General features: G+C 36.8%; 1 protein-coding gene and 1 long non-coding RNA gene across 2 annotated transcripts in view; one reads left to right on the top strand and one right to left on the bottom strand.

Annotated features, from left to right (window-relative positions):
- The window catches only part of CCDC192 (coiled-coil domain containing 192), a 184,406-nt gene that overhangs the window by 83,245 nt on the left and 88,968 nt on the right, over positions 1 to 12,193 (bottom strand). The gene's annotated exons all lie outside the window — the stretch shown is intronic.
- LOC140846178 (uncharacterized) overlaps positions 2,891 to 12,193 on the top strand; it is a 146,760-nt gene continuing 137,457 nt past the window's right edge. Inside the window, exon 1 of the long non-coding RNA XR_012125092.1 lies at positions 2,891 to 3,025. This is a non-coding gene — a long non-coding RNA (uncharacterized lncRNA). The remainder of the gene's footprint in view (positions 3,026 to 12,193) is intronic.

The raw sequence follows: 12,193 nt of genomic DNA on the forward strand, positions 1-12,193 counted from the left end.
TCTGCTGGCCCAGTTGGCTGCCACCATAAATGCACAAAGAACAACCACGGCCCCCACATCCTGCTGCGTCCCCAAAACATCTCACTTGCCTGCCACCCAGCCTTCACTCCCCAACCGCTGTCTCTGTGACAGGGAAATCCAGCCTAGCGCTGGGCATGAAAGACCCCCTGGATCGCTGAGTGACCTGGGGAGGAGCCCTGGGAGGGTGAGCTTTCCAAAGAAAAACTGCTCAGGTTAGGACAAACCCTTCCTCTGGCTGGGGCTAGGGCTCCATTAGAGTCAAGGAACAGGTTGTTTGTTTTTGACATTTTACTTTGTGGTCTGGCAAATCCGTTCCTCAAAACACCTGTCTTATCCATCATAATATTTTTCAACTAATATGTCTCTAAATCTTATCACTCCATTTAAAATTTAATCTACTTTGAAAACAAGACTTGGAAGCACACAGGGATGAAATGATTATACTAGTGGCTTCAGGTATAAAATTTCACTATTAGAAATATAATAATTTTCTACTCTAACATCTGTCAAAGCACATATTCAATTACTAATAGCCCACCAGAGTTCTCTTAGGCAACAGAATGCCATAGAACAGAGGAGAGAGGAAGATACAGAAATGGGGGCATAAAGGTAAAGACATAAAAACTGGAGAGCTCTCAAAAAGAGATTATGTTGTTCATTTCATAATCTTAAAAAACAGGGCTGGGTCCAACACAAAATTAAAGTTGATAAGAATAGCCAGCCCATATAATGTCTGGTAGCCCAGGCAGGCATGCTTTTCTAATGTACTAATGATAAAGGAGATTAAAACAATCATGCTAGAATATGATTATAAATGTATGCACACTCTTTTTTCCCCCTTACATTACATAGATAGTTGTCAAAGCTGACGACATGAAGACAAGAGAGAAGCAACAAGGAACCACATAAATTGTCTGCTGTAGCTGTCATGAAATTCTTAATCATTTTTGAACAAGGGTGTCTGCATTTTCATTTTGCACATGACCATGACCTGCAGCCCTTGGGTACGATCTGACAGCATCCTTCTTGCAGCAGACCAGGCCCTCAAAATGTGCAGATAGGTTGGAGATAGTACTTGGATACTTACTGTGTAGATTGTAATAAAATTAACATGGCTCCCAATGACTGGGACAAAGTATAAGTCACCAAAAGATGAAAGAAACATTCTCGGCAGACCCACCCTGGAAGAAATTTTAGTGATGAAGCAGAAGGTGCACACTGTCACTGTAAAGCTCACATTCCTTGGGTACAGGAAGTGTGTCTGGGAAAAGCTATTCCCACCAGGCCCAGGATAAGCAGGTGTTATATATGACAGCCCATATTTCTATTTTCATTCCCTGTGGCTGTTCCCTCATCTGGAGGATAAGGGGATTCGCCAGGTTGCACTGAAGATCTCATTAGCTGCAAGTTCTAAGATTCTGGAATAATCACTGAGTCGATCTGTAGAGTTAACTAAAATCTCTTGCCTCCTCCTAGAGTAGTTAGGCTTGCAAACATGTAGTATTCACTATGTGTTAAAATTTGAATTAACTGCCAGTATTTTACAATTTGGAATATATTACTGAAAACTCTGGATGCACAGCTTCTCTTGAAAACGGGACTGGCTGCATCATTTTGGAAGTCCTGTGCAAAATGAAAATGCAGGCCCTCTTGCTCAAAAATGATTAAGAATTTCATAATAGTGACAGCAGAGCACTAAAAGTAAGCGTGGTGAGGCCTGGTGTGGCGGCCTGGGCTGCATGCCCACGAAGCCAGCACCCATTGAAAATTGAGAGGAGCTGGCCCCTGGGCGCACATCCCTCAGACAGCAGTTAGTGGAGCCAAATGGTGGCTGTCCCTTTAAAATGGAGCCTGCCTTCTTACAGACACCAGGGCCTCCTTCACTCCCTTTATCTCCTCTGCTGAGACCAAGTGTTAGTCAGCATTCCTCAGTACGCTTGTTCAGTTTATTTTTTTCCACCCTGACTTCACTGAGCTCATACATCCTGCTTGGCCCCGGTAGAAATATGAGTTTGTGCCCTCTGGCCCAAAGGTTAAAACTGCCCATACAAAGACATGCTCACTGATCACCTCCTGGGGGCAGTGACCCACTACATGGCTTTTGTGGTTAATTCAAAGCAGGAGTCACCCACACAGGGGTTGCACAATTCTTTTTGTTCTAAGAAAGTGCAATCAAGGGAGGCGGGTGAGTCTATGTTAAGAAGTCGCTCAGCGCGATCCACAGAGACCTCCCTCCTCCATGACCTCAACATGCCTGTCCTCCTTCGGGGGGATAGCATGGAATAATACAAGACTAGACGATGGATGAAGCCCCTTTCACTCTTGGATTTGAAAAAGCCTATCATTTTATGAAAACTGGAAAGGTTAGGTTTTGTTCTAAAAATGGAAACAGAAAACAAAACAAAAAACAGAAAAAAATCAGCAAGCACAAATGCTAGTTTAAAAAAAAATCAGCATTTTAGAAATCAACATGTATGTAAAGCCTTAAATATCAGTCATTCCCTCTGACACAATCTGATGTACTTCAGAATCTTTATCCTGAAATGAAGAAATCATGCTCTTTGCAAACTAGGAGGATAAATCGGAGGGCTTGGCTCTTTCTGGATGGTAGTATATTCCAAAATGATGAGCTTTGTTCTGCTGGGCCTCAGAATTCACCACAATCTTGACGTTTATTATAAGCCTCACTGTGGCCCCTGGTCTGCAGTCTAAAGCTGATTTGCCTGCAAAGGGCGCATAAAAACTGGCAGAATAGCTTTCTGTCAACAGTTCCTTTTTCCCTTTGTTTGACCTCAGTGCGATTCCTGGCACCAGAGAATATTCATTTTTCTGGACCATTTCCAGGGCAAGTCTTGTTTCTATACAAAACCTGAAAAGGTTCAATGGTCAGGGTTCTGCCAGATTTCTCCCACTCAGTCAACATTCTTTACCTCATTTCCCAGCTGTGCTTTTTACCAGCACTTTTGCACTCATCTACCTTAAGCAGCCACATGGTAAATATTTGGTAAGTACTTTATACTTTCACAAAAGAAAACAAATAGATTTATCTTTGAAGTGTCTAACATATTGAAGCATATTGTCTTTTACTGCTTTTTGTAACTCTTTCTCTCTCATTATGGTTGCTCTTAAGCCGAGATAATTATGAATACTTTCTGTTCAGACACAATAGGTCTTTTTATAAAAGTGCTTGAAGAAAAGCATTAATTTCCTAAAGCCTTGTTGCAGCTCAGGAAATGTGAAATAATTTAACAAAAAAGTATTTTTAGCATGTCTCCATTTTGGCATTTATCTTTATTCATCTACGGCAATTTATGCATGCTTTTATAGGCATCTAAGTTCCCATTATTCCTACATGTATGTTTTATTTTGTATGTATTCCTACATGTATATTTTATTTTACTTACTCAGAAAGCCCTTTAAGAAAAGCGACTGTGAATGTACTTTTTCCTCACTGCCTCCACACTATGCCCGCGCAGCTGCAGGGCTCTCTGTATCCTGGGGTTTCTCAGTAGATATTAGGGATGAATGAGATAATTAGATGGTGACAATATTTAAGCCACAAGACCTCAAACTTTCTTCCTCTTCCTCTTTTTCTCTCTACAATCCTCAACATTGAACTTCTTATGCAGTTTTTTGAGAATTCCAAATTTGCGGACCCTAGGTCATCAGTGATCAATGGCTTTATATTCTATGTGTGGCTCTCACAGCTAGTTAAGCAGGGGGAGGGCACGCTGGCTTCAGGTCCTCATGGCGAGAGCCCCTCTTCCCCAGTGCTCAGCCACCTTCACCCTTTCTCCACGTCGGTCGACGTGCCACCCTCAGACCTTTCAAACTGAGATCTCCGCCTTCACCCTCACTCAGCGTTTGTCTCAGCCATAGTCTGTGAGTCTGCCATCATGGTTCACATCTGCGAGGCATTTATTAAGTGGCGTAGACTTCTGTAAGAACTTGATGTAAGTTGTTATATTCAATCCTCACAAACCACATCACTGATATCTTACCAATGCTATAAATGACAGCCCATCAGTCAATCCCCAGGAAAACATTTTGTGCATAGTCCCACCTTCAGAAAATAACCAGTGTCAATTGTAGCTTTATTTCCTGGGTACATTCATACTTATTATTGTGATTAAAATTTGTCTTGAAAATTAATGTCTCTTGAAGACAAAGGAACAGTTTTTCAGGATCCCCAGTTGAAAGTCTTCAGTAACCTCCTTTAATTTTCAAAGGAACATTCTGGAACTCCCTAAGTAACCATAACTTTCTCTAAAGGAAACTAAAGCATCCCATTATCTCAAACAGTTCTGTCCCCAACAGTACTTGTTACATATCCAGTATATGTGTGATGCGATGCTGGATACTCTCAGGACTACCAGGTGCAAATATTACTCCCTCAGAGGCTGTCAACTAAGGCAAAGTTTGAGAGGTATCAGAGAGATCAAACAGCAGAATGAATGGGGTGCTTACCTGGGTGGGGGGAGAGTCAGACAGGCAACATGGATTTGTGTAACTAATGCTTTCTACAGTTCACATTTCAGAAACTTCAGTGTGAATTCTGGCCGAATTCTTATCATTCAGTATCAAATAATGACTATTCAATCTGTGACCAGTGGGCGCCATTTGGGGGATTAGCTTTTATGTGTAGCTACAGCATAATCTCTGTGCACAAAGCATTCACATTCTAATAAGGGGAGAGAGAATTCTCCAGAATCACCAGACCCCAAGGCATCAACTGAGGAGGGCCATAAGAGGCTCCCAGCTTCAGAAGAACACCTGTTCCAGGAAGGGCTGAGTGGGGGCTTCCCTGAGAGTATTGATTAGGAGGAATTCAGCCCTAGAAATTGGGCCAGAGAAACATGATAAGAAAAAACTCCAAAATTATCTGAGTGAACGTGGGAAGCTGCAGATTCTGGGTTGACTGCTGAACCATATGGAATATCGCCTGATGTATAAGCAAGACCAATTTTGCCTTTTACTATTTTCATTTCAGTAAAAGTACTACCTTTTGAAAATACCTAGAATTACTTGTGGAATGACATGGTGTGTATACATTCCTAGTACATGCCATAGGACCAAATAGAAAAAGACTTAAACTAAACATTTTTAAAAAAATATCAGGCTTGTTAGCTTAAAGAGGATTTAAAAGCATGATCTTTTTTTTTAAAATCTCTTCTCTCAAGTTGCAAATACTTTCAAGATAGTTGGTAGACTTTGACTGAAGATGAAGAAAATTTTTTGAAACTATGTGTTTTCAAATCTTTTACATCAAGCTTACCAATCATTTAAAATCTGCTTTTCTCTGTGAAAGGAAAATACACATTGGCCCCATTAGGCTACTGGAGCACCAAACAATATGTTTACCTCCATTTTAATATTGTGGCACCGAACAATACATTTACCTCTGTTTTAATATTGTGCAATCATATTTTCTTCACTCATAGGTAATGTTTTTACAGGTTCAAGACACTCACAACTGCTTCACCTTCACTGGAGACATAAGCAATTAGCAGCTGACCCTCAGGGATGGCATTGTTTGACTCTACCCAGGAGAATTAGTCTTGTTTGCACAAAACAGTTGCTCCCTTTAAAAAATTCTCCTGGTGATGATTTTGGATTGTTTTCTATTTGAAATCCTTGCCCGCAAAGATGCTATGCTTACAACATGTTATGGTATAAAACAAGTTTGTATAATTTGAAAAGTTTGTTAAAGCACTATACTAATTGAGCCTGAGGTTTCACTTTTTATTATTGATTCCCATTTTCTTGAATTGATCTCTAATCAATTCTCTGTTCATTTTGGATGCCTAGTAAAAATGTGTAAGTTCTGTGGTGTATAATGGAAGAGAAATTTTCAAGTCTCTGTCTTGTTGGAAATAAAGAAGTTTTCCGAGACAAAGAATTCAATGTAGTTGTTTTTCTACATTTATTCTCACACTATTCTGGCTAACTGCACTGTTTGATCTCACATAGCTAGAAAATAGCTTTTTTATTAGTAAGATTATTAATTCTAGGAGCACAAACAACAGGTCACCTGCAAAAATGTATTGGTTTCAAGCACTAGAACTCGCAAAAGATATAAACCTTTGCTTTGGTAAGGAAAATACAATGTTCTTCTATCTAAACAATCATTCAAACAATATGAAGCAATTGCTACATGTAAATAAGTAGTAGTAAAATGGGTAAGCAGAGTACACAGATTATCTCTCTGCCTTCACGAAGATTACAATTTTGTATTTATAATATTGTGTAACCAGAGATCAGGAGAAATAAATCCAATACATTTAGATCATTGTATATTTGTTGAGCACTTATTGTGACAACACTGGATACCAGTGAAGTAGAAGCTTAAAAAATTTTCAAAGTGATTTGTACTTAAGATAATTCTAATGATATACAATTTTAGTAAAATAATTCAAATAATAAACTACTAGAAAAAAGTAATAAATTACGTGCTGTGGGAGAATTAATTAGCTGATTATCTGCTCTCAACCCATCAGTGAAAGAGAACAAAGTAGGATTGTGAAATGAGGAAGAAACAGGGACCAATGAGAACAACTCTTCACTTCTGCTCTAGTGTATTTTCTTAGTAAGAACTACACAGAGGGAAACCAAATAAAATTTTCTCTCAAAAGGAGGGCTAAAGCCTTTTTAATATGGCCATAACTAAATTTTTCCTTCGAATTCTATTAGCTTCCGGAATGACCCCTTTCACTGGCTAAGTTGATCATAACTGATTAAATAGGCTAGAGCTATTTGGCCACCGTTTCCAAAATCAAGAGGTTCAGGCTCAAAGAGGGCCCATGGTAGCTTGGGGCTTGGCCAGGACCTGCTGGCTCATTTAAGGGGACACATGTGCTGTCCAAGATAATTCAAGGATGCACTGGTTCTGAGGTAGTCTGGTTTGGTTTGATTTTTAGCCCGATAGGAAGAGGATATAAATAGATTTGGTTTTTGGTGATTTGATTCAGAGACTATATGAATTACCATCTTGATGGTGGTATCATTTATATGTATTACTAATAAATTTGAAATCCACTTTGTTTCAATCCCCAGTGCCCATCTCCAAATTTCTTTTCTCCCAGAGGTATCTACTATTTTGAACTCTTTAGTGATTCTTTCAGATTGCAAATTTTATTATTCTATTTTATTCTGTTGATTCTTTTATCAAAACATGTGTTTTTGCTTTTATTGTTTCCTGTTGAGTTTTTTTCTTAATTTCACATTATTGCTATTATACTATCTCTAATAGCATGTACAGTTATAGCAATAATATCTTCAGTGACTCTTCTGGTACAAAGTTTCTTTACGGAATATATCCAGAAGTGGAGATGTAGAGATACAGGACATGCACATTTTCATCTGCAGTAGGTATTGCCCCTGACGGATGTAGAGTGAATGTACCAGTGTAAACTCTTGCCAGCATTTTGTAAGACTTCCTGTTCTCCCATCTTCTCCAATATTTGAAGTTTTTTCTATTTTAGTCAAGCAGATGAGTATGAAATTGTATCTTATGCATTAGCTTCTTTTTTCCTGATAGTGAGATTCTTTTTTCCATAGTGAGATTAAAGATATTTTCATATATTTATTGGCCATTCAGTTTCACTTCAAAGTTTTACATTTGCATACCTTTGATCATTTTTTATACCTTTGCTGATTTTGTTATCTTTCTCTTTTTTAAAAACTGACTTGTAGGAATTCATATTTTTTCTTTTATTTGAATTTATTGTTGTATTCTTTAGTATTTTAAAATTAGCAGTTAAGTGAATTTATTTCCAGTCTTGAGAAATAAGTACAGTTAAGGTTATGATTTTCCTTCTACGTATCACTTTAAGTTGAAGTCACAAGAGGTTTTAATATAGTATTCTAACTGTAATCTTTTTCTAAATATTCATAATGTCTATTGTGATTTTTTAACTCATAGGTTATTCAGAAGTGTGTGTGTATGAATGTGCATGTGTGTATATGTTCACATTTCAAATGTATTTTTAACTGTGTTTTTATCAATGATCTTGAATTTAATTCCATTTCAATGAGAGATCATGCCCTCCATCATAACTGAATTGTATGTGCAATGGCCACTTTTGAAAAATATTTTATATGCTTGAAAATAATATATTTTTGTTAATTTATGGATGTAGGATACTACATATTAGAAAAAGTTTGTCAATCGTGTTTTTTAAATATTCTGTATGCTTTCTAACATTTTTCTTTCTGGTTGACCCATTGTTTCTGAGAGAAGTTTATTGAAACATCCAGCTATAATAGTGCATATATCTCTTTTTCCTTGTAATTCTATCAGTATACAGACACACACACACACACACACACGCACACGCACACACAGTCTCTTTAGTCACATTGAGAGACTGTCCATGTTAATTGAGTGTTAACATTCTTGGTAGATTGTTTTTTAATCATATTCAGTGTCTCTTGACATCACTATTGAAGCTTCTGCATTAAGTGCTATTTTGTTTCATATTGTTGTCATGCCAGTTGTGGTTTGTAATTTTATCCTTGCCTAGTGTGTCAGAGTAGTCACCCAGAGCCAGATTTTATATTTTTAAACTATTCTGTTCATCTCTGACTTTTAATGCTGAGGTTAATATGTTTATATTTCCTGTCATTCATATTTGGACTTATTTCTGTCATCTTATTTTCTGTTTTCTATGACTTCAGCTTTGCTTCTCTTTTTCTTATTGTCTGTTCAGGTCTTATGATGGATTGATCATTTATTTATTCCTTTTTTTCTCTCTCATTTTTTATTTTTCCTCTCAGAATTCTCTCCTTATTAGATTGGCAGTATTATTGTCACGATAACTACCATTTTTTTAAATACATTGACCTGAACTAAAAAAGTCTGAAATTAATCAGTGTCTTTATGTCCTATTCCCAATGTTACAAGGACATTAGCTTTCTCCAACTCAAGCCTTACTCCAGTGTCTACAGCGTTTCAAGTTCAGATTACATTAAACAGTAATTGCATCTTGGCTTATTCCATCGCCAATTTTTTATTTTAACCAAAGTCAGACCTACAGAAAGTTACAAGAATAGTTCAATAAACACCCCGTACCCTTCACTTAGATTCAGAAATTGTTGACATCTTGCTACTTTTTCTCTCTTCCTCTCAAGTCTGTTGCCAGCATCGTGGCATACTACTACATACTTCAGCGAGTGTCTCCTAAAAAAAACAACCTCCTTCCGTACGACCACAATGTCACTATGGCATCCGAGTAATTCATATGGATACAAGAATATTATCCAATATCCAGTTCATCTTCTAACTTCTCTAATGACTCTGTAAATAGCCTTACAACTGTTTCTTTTTGAAGCCCAAAATCATTTCAAGGATCATGCACTAGATTTTGTTGTCATATTTCTTTAATTTACTTTAATCTAGAGCAGTCCCTGCCTTTTATTTCCTTTCATGATGTTGGCATTTTTGACGAGTTCAAGACACTTGTAAAATGTCTGACAGTCTGAATGCATTTGACTGTCTTTCCTCACGATTCGGTGAACATTCTGAGCCAAAAGACTGTATGGATGTTGTTTTGTATTTCTTATCAAGAGGCATAAAACATGGCTAGCATGCTCTTCCAAGTAGCACCACCATAAATGTCTTTTTTCCCTGTTTGCAGTTAATAAGTAACCCGTAGGGGCTCCTATCCTTGTTTTAAATTGCAGCATGCTGTGTAGCAGAGAAGTATGCATATCATGAGTGTGTTGCTTAGTGAAGTTTCACAAACTGAATGCATCCATGAAATGAATCAGCTTCCACCTGTGTTGTAGGTTATCTACAAGCATTCTAGAAGCTCCCCTCACACCATCTTTCAAGCACTTCATCCTTCAAGGGTAGCTACTATTTGAACCTCATAAACTGATTTTGCCAGATTTTATATTTTGAATAAATGTAATCAAATACGATATAAATTTTGTGCCTGGCTTCTTTCACTCACTATTACATTTGTGAGGATCTTGTATACTATTGCATGGTGGCTATATTTTGTTCATTCTTATTGTTGTTTACTATTCCATATCATAAATATATAAATTACTTATCCATTCTCCTAGTATGGGCTTTGGGTAGTTTCCCGTGGGGATATTATAAACTGAGCTTCTGTGAACATTCTAGTACCTACCTTCTGATTAAATATAGAACAGTTCTGTTTGATATATTCCAGCAGAATGTAATTGCTGGGTTACAACGTATGCCTAAGTTAAGTTTTCAAAGTGTTGTATTAATTTACCCACCTACAGGGGTGCATTAATTTATTGCCTACTAGAGTTCTAGTTTTTCCTTACTTCTCATCAACACTTGATACCATTAATCTCTTTTATTTTAGCTCTTCTGGGGCATGGATGGTGGAGAACTATCTTGGTTTTAAAGCTTTCTAAATTAATCTATTTAAAAACATTTTTAAACAGTCAATACTAAATTGCATTTGCCAAAATCTGTTGCCTGTTTCTTTACTCACCATTTATTTGTGTATTCAGCTACCGCTTTTTTGGTTCAATTTTCTTGATAGAGAACAGTACAAGTTCTTTCAATTGGAAAATGGTGTACTCTTTCTGACTCCTTTTATTTTATATCATTTTCACTTGAGTAATAATTTAGTTGTATATGGAATTGGGGGATGATAATTATTTTCTATCCACCCTTAAGAGATTTTTTTTCCCATTGTGTTCTGACAGTCAACATGGTGGATGAGAAGTCTGCTATCAGTTTAATTGTTTCTTTGTAAGCAGTATGTCTTTTCTCTTTGGTGGTTTTTAAGATTTTTCTTTTTTTGATATTTATTTATCAAAAGGTCACATTATTACCTTCTGACCTTTTACTATGATGTATCTATTTGTGGACATAGTTTCACTTTTTTCTGCTGAAAACTTGTTACAATCCTTCAACTTGGAGATGTGCATGTTTTTTATATTCTAGAACATTCACATGCATTATTATTTTAAATATTGCTTCTCCTCTATTCTCTCTAAAAACTCTAAGCCTTTTTCATTCCTTTTGCCATATATCTTAAATACTCTTTCATTTTTTTTCATGTATTAATCCCTCTGTGCAGGATTCTACATGATTCTTTTGGATCTTTCTCCTAATTCACTTAATCTAGCTGTGTTACTTTGTTAAATCTACTCTTTTTGTTTTTAAAAATTGTAATTATTATATATTTTACATTTCTACAATTTCTGTTATGTTTCAAGTCTTCCTGTTCTTTTTTATACCACTCTGCTTTTGCTTCATTGTTTTTCTATTTCTTTTTGAACATTGTAAATAATTTGTAGGTCCCTTTAAAATTGTTCCATTATCTTCATTCTCTGGGTGTCAAAGAAATCCTCTATTCGTTTGCCAACTCACTCTTATGGTGGTTAATTTATTCAGCAAGGTTGTCATTTTTTAATGATAAATTCTTTCATGAGGTTCATTTTTTAATGAACCTATGGCAGTCCTATTTGCTGTGGTCTTTGGTAACGTTTTTCTGTTAATTTCTCATCTTGGGGCTAGAGCACCTTGTGTATCACATGAATTCGGACCTCTGTCCTTGAACAGAGCAGGCTTAGGTTTTCAATTTCTCGTGACTTATTATATTTCAACACACAGCTATGGATAAATAACAAAACATCCTTCTAGTTATTACAGGAATTTGTTTCTATTTCATTTTTGGAGCAATCTTTCTTGACCCCTAGCTTTCTGCATGAAGTTCAGCTCCAGATCCTTGCTCCCAGAGTCCCCTGGTCTACTTTCTCTTCTCCATGTAATCCAAGTCCCCAGCTATCAATCAATAACTTGTTCCTGATTTCCCATGAGCCTCTTGGCATCAATTCCAACTCAGCATTCTCACTTTGGGATACTCTTCATGTCTGGCATATGAGAATTTCCTTTTTTTGGTTTCAATCTGGTCTATGTATTTGAGGCTTTTTATGGGGTGAGGGTGTTGTTATATGTTGCCCAGCATTTTAGCATCTATATGCCATCTTGGGAGATTTCTCTTGTCTGTGTCTTAATAAAGGCAGAAAGTCTTGGGTCATTGTTCTTGGGAGGTTATTTCTTTGCTTTGGAGTCTGTGAAGGGTGTTAACTTCCAAGATTGTGGAATAAATTTCTACTTAGGTGATAATGTCCATTTTCACTAATACAATATCCACTTGCAATGAAAATATATCTTCTGAGA

The sequence above is a fragment of the Manis javanica genome, chromosome 14 (assembly GCF_040802235.1).
Source record: "Manis javanica isolate MJ-LG chromosome 14, MJ_LKY, whole genome shotgun sequence".
Classification (NCBI taxonomy): domain Eukaryota; kingdom Metazoa; phylum Chordata; class Mammalia; order Pholidota; family Manidae; genus Manis; species Manis javanica.